Below are 13809 nucleotides of genomic sequence, written 5' to 3'. Positions count from 1 at the left end.
CCAAAGGGGGTGGGGGGAGCATCGCCAACTCCTGCTCCTGAAGTCATACAAATGCCCAGCGGGATCTCAACTGTCCCTGCCAAACGGGGTGCTTGTCTCTCACATGCACCCCGCTCTCCTCCCCCCCGCCGGGTGTGGGGAAAAGCTTGGAACGGGCTAGCGCCTGCCACGGGGCAAAGACCCAGAGCGGCCAAGCAATGAGCCCTTCCTGTCGGTGCTCCGGGGGGAGGCCCGTGGGTGCTGGCAAGCTGGGCGCATGGGCCTTTGCGGCTGGCTGCAGACAGGGTTGGGCTACAGGCCGTGCCAGGGGAGCAGCGCCATGCCTAGGGTGCATGGGGCCCTACGCAGTCCTGCTAGCCTGGCACCCCCATGCCCACTGGCAGCCGGGGTGCAGGGGGGGCTCTGATTGTCTAGCGATGGGATTTTATAACCTTTATTCTATTTTAAAGACTTTGCAGGGGACGGTCCTGTGGGCTCCCAGGGTCAGTGCAGGCACTGGCAGGTGGACTGGGCTGTGGAAAGGCTCCGTCCCCGTCCCCCCCCCCATGGCTCTTCCCCGGGTCAGCCCTGCAGGCGCGGTGGCTTGTCAGTGAGCACGCGCCTCCCCCGGCAGGGCTCGGAAGATGCGGGAGGACGGACACTAAGACCCAGGGGCGCCCCGAGTGTCCCGGGCGCGCTGCGCATGGGTCAGGACAGCCCCGCAGGGGAGCCAGCAGAGGGCGCTCGGCCGGGCCCCGCAGCCCGCACTGCAGGCTCCGTCCCATGGCGCCGCGCACGGCCCCCTAGTGCGCACGCGCGGGCTGGAGGCGCCGGGCGGGGCGGGGGAGGCTGAGCCGCTGCGGGAGCGGGAGTCAGCTGAGCCGCGCGTCACGTGACTGGGGTGACCGGCTCCCGGAAAACCAAGATGGAGAGGCGGGGCCGGTGAGCGCGGGGCAGCGGCCGGTGAGTGTTGAGCGGGGAGCCGGGTCTGGGGGGGGCAGTGCACGGGGGGGGAGCCGTGTCTGGGGGGGGGCAGGGGGGGGGGGGGAGCCGTGTCTGGGGGGGGGCAGTGCACGGGGGGGGGAGCCGGGTCTGGGGGGGCAGTGCACGGGGGGGGGAGCCGGGTCTGGGGGGGGCAGTGCACGGGGGGGGGAGCCGTGTCTGGGGGGGGCAGTGCACGGGGGGGGGAGCCGTGTCTGGGGGGGGCAGTGCACGGGGGGGGGAGCCGGGTCTGGGGGGGCAGTGCACGGGGGGGGGGGGGGGGAGCCGGGTCTGGGGGGGGCAGTGCACGGGGGGGGGAGCCGGGTCTGGGGGGGGCAGTGCACGGGGGGGAGCCGGGTCTGGGGGGGGCAGTGCACGGGTGTGGGGGGGGAGCCGGGTCTGGGGGGGCAGTGCACGGGGGGGGGAGCCGGGTCTGGGGGGGGCAGTGCACGGGGGGGGAGCCGGGTCTGGGGGGGGCAGTGCACGGGGGGGGGAGCCGGGTCTGGGGGGGGCAGTGCACGGGTGGGGGGGAGCCGGGTCTGGGGGGGGCAGTGCACGGGTGTGGGGGGGAGCCGGGTCTGGGGGGGGCAGTGCACGGGGGGGGGAGCCGGGTCTGGGGGGGAGCCGGGTCTGGGGGGGGCAGTGCACGGGGGGGGGGAGCCGGGTCTGGGGGGGGGCAGTGCACGGGGGGGGGAGCCGGGTCTGGGGGGGGCAGTGCACGGGTGGGGGGGAGCCGGGTCTGGGGGGGGCAGTGCACGGGTGGGGGGGAGCCGGGTCTGGGGGGGCAGTGCACGGGGGGGGGAGCCGGGACTGGGGGGGCAGTGCACGGGTGGGGGGGAGCCGGGTCTGGGGGGGGGCAGTGCACGGGTGGGGGGGAGCCGGGTCTGGGGGGGGGCAGTGCACGGGTGGGGGGGAGCCGGGTCTGGGGGGGGCAGTGCACGGGGGGGGGAGCCGGGTCTGGGGGGGGCAGTGCACGGGGGGGGAGCCGGGTCTGGGGGGGGCAGTGCACGGGTGGGGGGGAGCCGGGTCTGGGGGGGGCAGTGCACGGGTGGGGGGGAGCCGGGTCTGGGGGGGCAGTGCACGGGGGGGGAGCCGGGACTGGGGGGGCAGTGCACGGGTGGGGGGGAGCCGGGTCTGGGGGGGGCAGTGCACGGGTGGGGGGGAGCCGGGTCTGGGGGGGGCAGTGCACGGGTGGGGGGGAGCCGGGTCTGGGGGGGCAGTGCACGGGGGGGGGAGCCGGGACTGGGGGGGCAGTGCACGGGTGGGGGGGAGCCGGGTCTGGGGGGGGGCAGTGCACGGGTGGGGGGGGGAGCCGGGTCTGGGGGGGGGCAGTGCACGGGTGGGGGGGGGGAGCCGGGTCTGGGGGGGGCAGTGCACGGGTGGGGGGGGGAGCCGGGTCTGGGGGGCAGTGCACGGGTGGGGGGGGAGCCGGGTCTGGGGGGGGCAGTGCACGGGTGTGGGGGGGAGCCGGGTCTGGGGGGGGGCAGTGCACGGGTGGGGGGGGAGCCGGGTCTGGGGGGGGGGGCAGTGCACGGGTGGGGGGGGGGAGCCGGGTCTGGGGGGGAGCTGTGTCTGGCGAGAGGGGACAGCCGGGAAGGGGGGCAGGAGCAAGCCTGGAGGGGGGCTGTGCCCAGGGGCTAGGGGGGAAGGTATTTGGGGCGGGGGGGAGTAGTGTATGCAGGCATTAGGGAGCCCGGGGCTGCAAGGAGGAAGATCCCCTTGGGGACCCCCCTGCAGTGTTAGTGCATGGAGAGGGCAGCAGCCGCCTGCATGCCCAGGATGGGGTGTAGAGTCCAGGGGTGGCCACCTCTGGGGGGGGTGTGTGAAGCTGGGGCTGCAGGCGTCTGCAGCACAACATGGGAGCTATGGGATGGGGAGGGAGGGGCGCTTGTACTGTGCAAGGAGAGGGTTATGTTGGGAGAAGTGCGCACAGGGTGGCATGTGCCCAGCATGGACCTTATGCCCCGGTAGTGCCAGTTCATTTGAAGCTGAAAATTAACTAAGTGATCCATGTATGTGGTGTTGGGAGGCCAAGGGTAAGTAGTGGGCAGTGTTGTGAGCCAGAGTTGCACTAAGTATCAGCTGTACTGGAGATCTGGGGCAATGAGAGGTGGGGTCCTGTTTTTTTCAGGTGGGAAAAGCAAACTCTAGTGGTCAGAGCAGCTCCAGGGAAGTGTTTGCCAGTGCCACCTACATGGAGTGGCAAGCTGGAGTCAAGAGGGCAGTTTGCTAAATACAAGTTGCTGGGGGAGCGGGAGGGCGGACAGGTAAAGTGCGGGAACTTTCACTGGTGCTATTCATCATATCTCCAGACATTGGAAAGTGAGAGGATCATAGAATACTAGGACTGGAAGGGACCTTGAGAGGTCATCGAGTCCAGTCCCCTGCCCTCATGGCAGGACCCAGTACTGTCTAGACAATCCCTGATAGACATTTATCTAACCTGCTCTTAAATATCTCCAGAGATGAGGATTCCACAACCTCCCTGGGCAATTTATTCCAGTGTTTGACCACCCTGACAGTTAGGAACTTTTAACTAATGTCCAACCTAAACCTCCCTTGCTGCAGTTTAAGCCCATTGCTTCTTGTTCTATCCTCAGAGGCCAAGATGAACAAGTTTTCTCCCTTCTCCTTATGACACCCTTTTAGATACCTGAAAATGGCTATCATGTACCTCCTCAGTCTTCTCTTTTCTAAACTAAACAAACCCAATTCTTTCAGGCTTCCTTCATAGGTCATGTTCTCTAGACCTTTAATCATTCTCATTGCTCTTCTCTGGACCCTCTCCAATTTCTCTACATCTTTCTTGAAATGCGGTGCCCAGAACTGAACACCATACTCCAACTGAGGCCCAACCAGCGCAGAGTAGAGCGGAAGAATGACTTCTCGTGTCTTGCTCACAACACACCTGTTAATGCATCCAAGAATCCTGTTTGCTTTTTTTGCAGCAGCATTACACTGCTGACTCATATTCAGCTTGTGGTCCACTATAACCCCTAGATCCCTTTCTGCCGTATCCTTCCTAGACAGTCGCTTCCCATTCTGTATGTGTGAAACTGATTGTTCCTTCCTAAGAGGAGCACTTTACATTTGTCTTTATTAAACTTCATCCTGTTTACCTCTGACCATTTCTCCAATTTGTCCAGATCATTTTGAATTCTGACCCTATCCTCCAGAGCAGTCGCAACCCCTCTCAGCTTGGTATTATCTGCAAACTTAATAAGCGTATTTTCTATGCCAATATCTAAATCGTTGATGAAGATATTGCACAGAGCCGGTCCCAAAACGGAGCCCTGCGGAACCCCACTAGTTATACCTTTCCAGCAGGATTGTGAACCCCCCCAACACTTCATGTCCAAACCAAAGAAGGAGGAAACTCTAATAATGCCAGAAATGGCTCCTCCACTTCAGTTCTGGAGGTAGAATCTGCAAATGCTTACGCACACGCTTCTCTTCAGGCACTTGGTAGCCACAGTGACTTCCGTGGGGCTGGTCTTGTGTAAACTTGCCTGAATGAATGGTCAGAGCAGGGGCTGCATGATCTTTACTCAGCTCTGTTACAAGTGGTGAGGAAATGGGCTTTGCTTTTAGCTGAGAACAGTTCTATGCACGGAGGAGACTCAAATCCTCTTTCTCTTCTGAGTACTTTTCCAAACCCTGCCTTCGTGGTTCGCCTTCTTGCTGATTGAGTGGAAATTGACCACTTGTGCTTCCTGCTACTGTGCAATCTTTAATCCAGAAATGAAGATGTCGAATTACAATGCTGCAAGTCTGTGTGGGTTTCAAAGGAGAAGAGCAGCTAGGTCTGCTCTGGGAAAATTAGAGGGAGCAATTGAGTGCTGACTAGAGAGGCGTGTAACAGAACGATGTTGTTTTCTTTACAGAGAACATCGCTGACCTGAGCCTCAAATAGCATCTTAGCCTCCCCCCCCCACTAATGATTTGTTTCTCGATGCACCATGTGGAGTAGGTGGTGAAGCTGTTGCTGTGTAATTACTGCCAGATTGCTTTGTTGAAAGAGTTTCTCTTTGATCACCAGGCTGACAATTATTACTGTTCACTTCAGACACAGTAGATACACCAATAATTCACTCTCCACTGGCATTTACATCTTCCTCTTCTGAGAGTCAATACTATGTTGGTTATAAAAACATCTCCAATTGTTTTAGGGACCTGGGTAGAATTGGAGAGTCGATCTGCCGGGGAGGTCTGCCTTACTGATTGGATTTGAAATGATGCTAATTGTCTTTTGGGCAGGACCCCATTTTAATGGCTCGGGTGATGCTGAGCTACACATGAAGGAGATTGCTGGTTGCTCTTGTATTGGACACCTGTGATTTTTTTGCTCACTTCATTCTTTCTGCATGGGGAGGGCATTATTTGGGCTAGGGATAGTGGGGTCTAGTGTGAGCCTGAACCTTTCCAAAGATTTCCCTTTCTCTCTCCCGTTATCTTGCCTCATACTGTCCCTACTCCCTTCCAAAGCCTTTCTTTTCTGTTTCTTTTCTGTTTTCTTCCACTATTTGATCTGAGGAAGTGGGTCTGGCCCACGAAAGCTCATCATCTAATAAACCATCTTGTTAGTCTTTAAAGTGCTACATAGTCCTGTATTTTGTTTCTTTTCTGTGTAAGTCTGTCTCCTTCATTCACCTAATGCCAGAAGCTTAAACACTTCGGAGGAAAAATTCATCCTGACCTTCAGTGGATTTTGGCCTATTTAAACTATGATGTTAAAGTTTCAGATGAAGACTTGCACCTCTTCCCTAACCTCTAGGAACAGCCCTTGCCCCATCCGGATAACCTATCTCAAATCTCTTTTCAGCGAAACTCCCCTCCCTTTTGAGAGGAGGATCCGAGCAGCATTTGACAAAGCTGGAGGGAGCAGTAGATCCTGCCTTAACCGTGGAAACTAGAAGCTCCTTCTGCAGCACGGTGCTGGCCTTGCATGACTGTCTGTCCTCAGTTTAAACCTGTTCACCCTGCTGCTTGCAGTCATGGATTTTCTGTAGGTGGCTGTGGTGACCCATGAGGCGTGTTGTCAGCTGCTTTATGGTCACAGCTCACTCGGCAATAAGAGCGGTACAGAGACAGGACACGGTGTTTCTTTCCCAGAACACCCCTCTCGGACGGGAGCCTCTCCAAGGAGAAGAGAAACCACTTGAGACTTCAGGACAGAAGGGGCTGGTGTAAGTAACTGCAAGTCAGCCAGAAATTGGTGCTCAGCTGACTAGAGGAGAAAAGTAGCTTCCAGGGCGGCTGGAACTTGAGAGCGGAAGGGGGCTGCAAAGCCGGGAGCTGAGCACCCCAGTTCTGAGGGCAGAGCTGCCTCCTCCTCCTCGCATGTGCTATAAATTAAAACTTTCAACAGCAGGGGGAGTGTGAACTTGATTAAGGAGTAGTCCTGAGGCACCTTAGAGACTTAACAAAATATACATGCTTCAGAGGGGTAGCCGAGTTAGTCTGTAACTGGAAAAACTTAAAAAACAACGACTAGTCTAGTAGCACCTTAAAGACTAACAAAACATGTAGATGGTATCATGAGCTTTTGTGGGAACAACCCCACTTCTTCACCCCCGAAAGCTCATGATACCATCTACGTGTTTTGCTAGTCTTTAAGGCTTTGCTAGACTATTCATTGTTTAAGTTTTTCCAAAATATAGATGGTACCCTGAGCTTTCGTGGGCAAAACCCGCTTCCTCAGACAAGCTGGAAGTGTCTCCAGCTTCTAGTTCCACTGAAGAAGTGGGTTTTGCCCACGAAAGTTCATGATACTGTCTGTCTGTCTGTATTTGTTAGTCTCTAAGGTGCCACAGAACTGCGCGTTGTTTTTAAAGTAACAGACTAACCCGGCGACCCCTCTGAGACTTCTTGCCTGACTAGGGAGCCTGATTGGATAAGATGCTGGGAGCAAAAGTTTCTGTGTTGAAATGAACCTCTCAAGAGTGACAGCGGGCTCCAGGGAGTGGAGAAGCAGGTTAATACACATGCTCTATCCAAATAGTCTGTCTGTACGCAGGGCCTTGCTTTCTTCCAGCTACAGTTCTAACTGCTGTCTATCGCTTGCTGAGAGCATCTGTAAAGAGAGTGTTTATGGACCAACATATACCAGGCTAGCAGAGGGTGTAGCTGGGATTTGGGTATGGGGACCTGAGAGGGGGACACTAGCGCTTGTACTTTTAAGATAAGATTTAATGGAACTGGTAAAGAACAAATCATGTCAAACCAATCTGATAGCTTACTTTGATAGGATAAGAAGCGGTGGATGTGGTATACCTAGACTTTAGTAAGGTGTTTGATACGGTCTCGCATGATATTCTTATCAATAAACGAGGCAAATACAACTTAGATTGGGCTACTATAAGGTGGGTGCATAACTCGCTGGATAACTGTACTCAGAGAGTAGTTATTAATGGTTCTCAATCCTGCTGGAAAGGTATAACAAGTGGGGTTCTGCAGGGGTCTGTTTTGGGACCGGCTCTATTCAATATCTTCATCAACAATTTAGATATTGGTATAGAAAGCATTAAGTTTGCAGATGATACCAAGCTGAGAGGGGTTGCGACTGCTCTGGAGGATAGGGTCAGAATTCAAAATGATCTGGACAAATTGGAGAATTGGTCTGAGGTAAATAGGATGAAGTTTAATAAGGACAAATGCAAAGTGCTCCACTTAGGAAGGAACAATCAGTTTCACACATACAGAACGGGAAGCGACTGTCTAGGAAGGAGTACGGCAAAAAGGGATCTAGAGGTTATAATGGACCGCAAGCTGAATATGAGTCAGCAGTGTGATGCTGTTTCAAAAAAGCAAACATGATTCTAGGATGCAGTAACAGGTGTGTTGTGAGCAAGACACGAGAAGTCATTCTTTTGCTCTACTCTGCGCTGGTTAGGCCTCAGTTGGAGTATTGTGTCCAGTTCTGAGCACTGCATTTCAAGAAAGATGTGGAGAAACTGGAGAAGATCCAAAGAGCAACAAGAACGTTTAAAGGTCTAAGCATTGGTCCCCAATGCGGTGCCCGCATGCATTTATGTGCGCCCGCCGAAACATCTTGGCTGGCCCCGCGGTGCCGGGCCCTGGGTGCCCGGCAGTCACGAAAGGTTGATCTATGAAGGAAGGCTGAAAGAATTGGGTTTGTTTAGTTTAGAAAAGAGAAGACTGGGAGGGTACATGATAGCTGTTTTCAGGTATCTAAAAGGGTGTCATAAGGAGGAGGGAGAAAACTTGTTCATCTTGGTCTCTGAGGATAGAACAAGAAGCAATGGGCTTAAACTGCAGCAAGGGAGGTTTAGGTTGGACATTAGGAAAAAGTTCCTACCTGTCAGGTTGGTCAAACACTGGAATAAATTGCCAGGGGAGGTTGTGGAATCCCCATCTCTGGAGATATTTAAGAGTAGGTTAGATAAATGTCTATCAGGGATGGTCTAGACAGTATTTGGTCCTGCCACGAGGGCAGGGGACTGGACTCAATGACCTTTCGAGGTCCCTTCCAGTCCTAGTATTCTGTGGTTCTAAGGCTATATGGGGGAAAGCTTGTGTGACTTCTCTGTGCTGTGTTGGGCTCCAGCCAGAGCAACAGTTCTATGGTCAACTAAGTTGCTAAACTTCAGAGAACAGATTTGCACCACCCGGGCAGTTCCTAAACTGAGGACATTGCTTACTGGATTCTTGCAATGGGGGATCTTAAACTTGACGTCAAAGATGTCTGATAGCGGCAGGGGTGGAAGATGCCACTCTGCTGTCCCTGTATCTTGGTGTTCTTGATGTGCGAGCTCTTCTCACACTTGCTGCACAAGGCTCACTAGGTAAGATCTCTCTTCTCTTTCCTACCATAGCCCCCGTCCCGCCATGAGCAAATGTGGCATGTCTCCAGAGAACCCTTGGTTTCTGTGCTGCAGTGGCTCTTGGTAGTGGCCGGGGTGTTCAGAAGGAAAAAGAAGAGTTGACTGTCATGGGACATCTGAGCCTGAGCCAGAGGGAGGACAGCGGGCTTGTCATGCTGACAAAGAAATGCTTTAGGGCAGGGTGACTGCCAGGAGCTAAATTGCTCCATGGTCAGCGTGTTCACCAGGGTGCATCCAGGATGTTGGAAAGACGGACCCCAGGCTGGGGAGAAGAGACATGGTTGGAGCTAGGGATGTGACTGGTTAACTGGGAAGCATCACCCGCCCTTACTATGTGAGGCTTACCAGTTCCAGTGAACTAGTGGGGGCTGGAGTAGCTCCCTGCCTGTCCCCCTTTTTCAGTTAACCAGTTAAACACCCCTACATTTAACCAATTAAATGGGATTTTATGCCCCTAGCTGGAGCCAGGACGAGGCTAACTTAGGAGGGAGTATTGAGGAGGAGGCGGGGCCGGGAGCCGAACACACCTGGCTGCAGGAGGGAATGCTAGAAGTGGCTGGACAGGTTGGAGGGGAGCAGGAAGAGCTCGGTGCCCTGGAATCCCAGGGGAGCTACCCTTGCTGGGAATTCCCTGGCTTCTTCAGGACACGTTCCACCCTTATCACATCTTCCTCCTGTCTGGGCTAGGTGGGGCCTGGCCTGGCCTGCCCTGGCCCGCCCCCTTGGGTTGTATCTGACCCTGTTGCCATGACTCAGCTGGCTTTTGTAGTTCTCCATCTGTCCTTTTATTATTTGCATTCGAGGGATGCTGAGACTAGAGAGCCAAAGTGGAGTCAGGTGCTGTCCCAGCTCCAGGGAGCTCCCAGTCTGAACAGACGGGTCAGAGGAGGGGGAGAGCCCTGCTTTCCAGCTAGGGAACCGAGCCGTGGGTTTTGGACAAGTCATGTGAGACGCTGGCACAGAGCCAGGAATATGAGCCCAGAGCTCCTTGAGTTCCCTATCCAGGGGAGTAAGCCAGGGCTCGGCATCCATCTGTCCATCCCTCTTTCTGTGTCGTCCTTCTCTCCTGGCCTTACATGACAGACCAGGCCGGGTCTGGGCACAGCTGAAGGCGTCCACTCAGGGCGAATTGCTCAAATTCGGGACTCTTTCTAGCCCCCAGACTGGAGACCTTCCCAAACAGGCCACAAACTAGTCCCACAGAGCGCTTCAGCTGCCTGCCTGAAGCCTCACGAGCAAAACCCCTCTGACACTCCAGCAGTATCCGTGTCCCAGATGGCCCTGGGCCTCATACACCGGTGAGGGGTCTTAGAACCCAATGTCACCTACCCCGAACAAGTTCTGTCCGGTTCCAAGAAACCAGCCACAGATCCCACACTCTGGATCTTACCCACAAATCACACTGAACCAATCCTTTAGAATCTAACATCTAAAGGTTTATTACTACAAGAAAGAAAAGCATGAGAAAGGTTTTTGAAGTATCATACATCACATGCATCGAATCTCCCAGTTCTCGATGCAGGCTTGCAGCAAAGATGTTATAGCTGCTGGCTTAAAAGTCCTTGGTGCACATCCTATGCCAGGATGGGTCCACAGTTCTTCCTGGCTCGTGAATCCCTGCGAGGCGGTATCTGGGGTCAAGAGCAAATCTGAAGACCACTATGGAGTTGGCCACGTGGCATATTTAGACCTCCTTCCAAGCTGGCTAGAGTCACATGGCCAGGTGTGTTTTTGGCCTCCAGAGATCCATTGTTCCCTGGAGACTTGCTCATTAGCATGTCCATAGGCAAACATTCCTGGCTCATTACTCAACCACGTACAGAGAACCTTCCAGTCTCTGTACAGAGTACATATTCATAACTCCACACACAGACATTATACAGATACAGGCAGTCCCCGAGTTACGCGGATCCGACTTATGTCGGATCCGCACTTACGAACGGGGCTTTTCTCACCCCGGAACTCGCGGGCGGCGGGACCACCCAGATGCGCAGTGGTCCCGCCACCACGTCCTCCGGGGCGAGAAAATCTGCTCTGGGTGTCCCTGGAGCAAAGCCTTGGAAGCGCGGGACCCCGCCGCCTCTGCGGCTTTGCTGTGGGTGTCCCTGGTCTGCTGGGGACCCCTTCCAGCGGACCAGGGACACCCTGAGCAGACCAGGGACACCCGGAACAAAGCCGCAGAGGCGGCGGGGTCCCGCTCCTCTGCGGCTTTGCTCCGGGTCTCCCTGGTCTGCTGGGGAGGCGGGGGGGGCGCAGCTAGTGCACCCCCCCCCAGCAGACCAGGCTTTTGTTGTGGATGCCTGGGGTAGAGCAGCTGGGGTGCTGCCGGGTTGGTCCTGTTCTGTCCCAGGCTCCAGATTCAGCCGCTGTTGAAACTGATCAGTGGCTGATTCCAGGAAGCCCGGGGCAGAGCAACTCTGCCTCGGGCTTCCTGTAGTCCGCCCCTGGTCAGTTTCAGCAGCAGCGGCTGAATCTGGAGCCAGTTCCGAGTTACGTACAAATTCAACTTAAGAACAAACCTATAGTCCCTATCTTGTACGTAACCCGGGGACTGCCTGTATACGAAAAGCATATACAGAACCAGTAGAAAGTAGCTTTTGTTTGACACCTCACATGGCTCCCTTTGTACCACTTTTGGGACAAACACCCCCCCCCCATGGTTGCAGCAATGACCTGACTGCTCCCCTCAAAATCCAATAACGTGACACCTTGCTTTCTGTGTTCACTCCTTGCTGCTTCTCTCTATGGATCCCCTCCTCCACCTGCACTCCTCCTCCCATAGTCTGTCCTCTCCCTCTCTGCTGCCGTGTCTCCCCAGCCAGCCCACAAGCTGTAGGAAATATTGGGGGGCCTGTTGTCCAGGGGGCGTGGCTGTTTGCTCTGGGCCCAGTCCCGCTTTCATTGCAGTCTGGCGATTGCGTTGACAGGAGTGACGCAGAGCGGCAGGGTGGCCCGCGTCCGTGTATTGCACATCTGGGCTGTGATGCTTGTGGTGTGTTATGTAAAGGTGCATTACGACACCCCTGTGGTAGGAATGGAGACCGAGCCGGGACCCAGCTCAGCAATAATTAAAACATTTCTCTCTTAATGTCTCCGCAAATTAATTACAGGCTTCCAGCCAGTGGCTAGTACTGGCTGTGAGGCTGCGGCCATTTGACACCCCAGCAGCACACTAGGGCTGTAACCGGTGGGGTGGTGTTTATTGGTAACCAGTTAACTGGCGGCCTGGCCAGAGCAAGCCTGAGCGGTTAACCAGTTAACCATAACATTTAACCGGTTAACTGATTTAATGGGATTTTACAGCCCAGCCGCAGACTCATCTCTTGTTTTGCCAGATGTGTTCAGCCCCAGGGGGGCGGCTGCTCTGAGGCTGTGGCTGGGTCAGTAACAGTGAAACTGGATACTGGGTGGATTTCCACATCTTCCCTCCAAAGTCTCTACTCCGTTTTCAGGCTTTGAATGTGTGCCATCCTAAGACACCCCTTCCAGAATATGATCTGCGGAAGTGGGTCTGGCCCACGAAAGCTCATCACCTATTAAACCATCTTGTTAGTCTTTAAAGTGCTACCTAGTTTTTCCTTTTGTTTTAGCAAGATCAGACTAACACGGCTACCTCTCTATTACTAAGACACCTTAACAACCCACTTGCTAGGAACGGCGGCTGGGTAGGAGTCAGTGTGCACGGTGCAAAGGCATCTGGAGAATGAAGCTTCTGGCTGTGTCTTGGCCTCCCATGGGAGAAAAAGGCGTTCCTTTCAGCGGATACCCTATTGGTTCTGTTGGGCACCCAGTTGCTAGAGCACTGACAGAGTAGAAAGGCTCCTGAAAGCCTCGCCCATGTTTTCTCTCACCAGATCTTATCCAAGAAGCCGTTTAAACTCCTAATCAATCTAATTCGGGGGTGGGGGGAGTCCTGAACCCTGGGTAAAGATTCCCGGAGCTGGTCCTGGCGGTGGGGGTCGGGACCTGCTTGTTGTAAACACAGATCTCAAAATACCAAGATGAACTAGGTGCAAGATGATCGGACGCTCCGTTGGTGGGGGGTGGGGTAGTAGCTCACCTGCAGCTAAAGCAGCGGTGGGCCGCCTGCAGTCCATCTGGTCCCAGGTGTGGCCCACGCTCAGGGGTCCCAGATTCTGCTGGTTTTCGTCCATGTCAATTTTTTTTTCCCCTTACCGGTGTTACTGGAGTCACCCGACCGTAAAGCCAGGAAGTGAGTTGGGGGCTGATGGCGCACAGCACTGACTGGGAGAGCCGGGCGCTCCCTCTGCGTCCAATCAAAGCGCTGCGACAGTTCAGTCGGTACCCCACAAATTCTAGATCGGCCAAGCGCAGTTAACAAAACTACCCTAACCTCGGAGACCGTCTTGGTGACGGCAATCTTGCAGCCGCTGAGATGGAGGAGGGCCCCTCATGCAGCCCACTCACTAGCCTAGGTTGCCCATTGCTGAGCCAAAGTCACTTAGACAAGCAAAGTGTCTGTTCACTGGGAATCCTTTGGGTGCTCGCAAGTCCTGAGCGTATCCGCTCGCTGGTAGGCCCGTAGTACAGCCGCTGTCTGCCTGTACAGGACCCTCCCTTCTGAGCGCCTGTCAACAGCCTTCCGGGAAGGTGACCTGCAAGTAGGTGGCACATTCCGGGGTTGTCTGCTGCCTGTTCAGTGCAAGTGGGACAAATGTCAGTGACCTCTGGTGTTAGGTATCTGTGCAGGTCACCTGGGTGACCTGTCCCCACAGGAATGGCTGGGTACTTCCAGGGTGGGTGTGTCTAGTTTCAGGGAGGAGCCAGGACTTCCACTGACCCCTCCACAGGTCGGTCTGGTCGGGAGGCTCCATTAGGCATGCTGATGCAGAGACTGCCTCGGCGGGGCTGCTCCCTATAACAGCCTCCCGGGGAGTGCCTGCTGTGGCAGTAGCACGGAGAGCTGGTCCTGGGACGATGGTAGAGCCAAAGAAACCCCAGGGAGGGGACACCAAAGCGACTCCAGCCGCCGCCGCGGGACCTG

At 55.6% G+C, this 13809-nt stretch overlaps 1 protein-coding gene across 4 annotated transcripts in view; it reads left to right on the top strand.

Annotated features, from left to right (window-relative positions):
• Positions 1-568: 568 nt before the first annotated feature.
• Positions 569-13809, top strand: part of LOC102444659 (proton-coupled amino acid transporter 1) — a 52504-nt gene continuing 39263 nt past the window's right edge. Inside the window, exons 1-2 of one of the 4 annotated variants that reach the window (XM_075900580.2) lie at positions 580-942; positions 5783-6146. The gene's annotated coding sequence lies outside the window, so the exon portion shown is untranslated. Of the gene's footprint in view, positions 943-5782; positions 6161-13809 lie in introns of all 4 variants that reach the window. The other 3 variants (XM_075900579.2, XM_075900581.2, XM_075900578.2) reach the window with 3 other exon arrangements.

The sequence above is a fragment of the Pelodiscus sinensis genome, chromosome 16, assembly GCF_052426305.1.
Source record: "Pelodiscus sinensis isolate ZL-2025 chromosome 16, ASM5242630v1, whole genome shotgun sequence".
Taxonomy (NCBI): domain Eukaryota; kingdom Metazoa; phylum Chordata; order Testudines; family Trionychidae; genus Pelodiscus; species Pelodiscus sinensis.
Note: the sequence above shows the minus strand (reverse complement) of the source record. Positions and strands in the feature narration are given on the sequence as shown.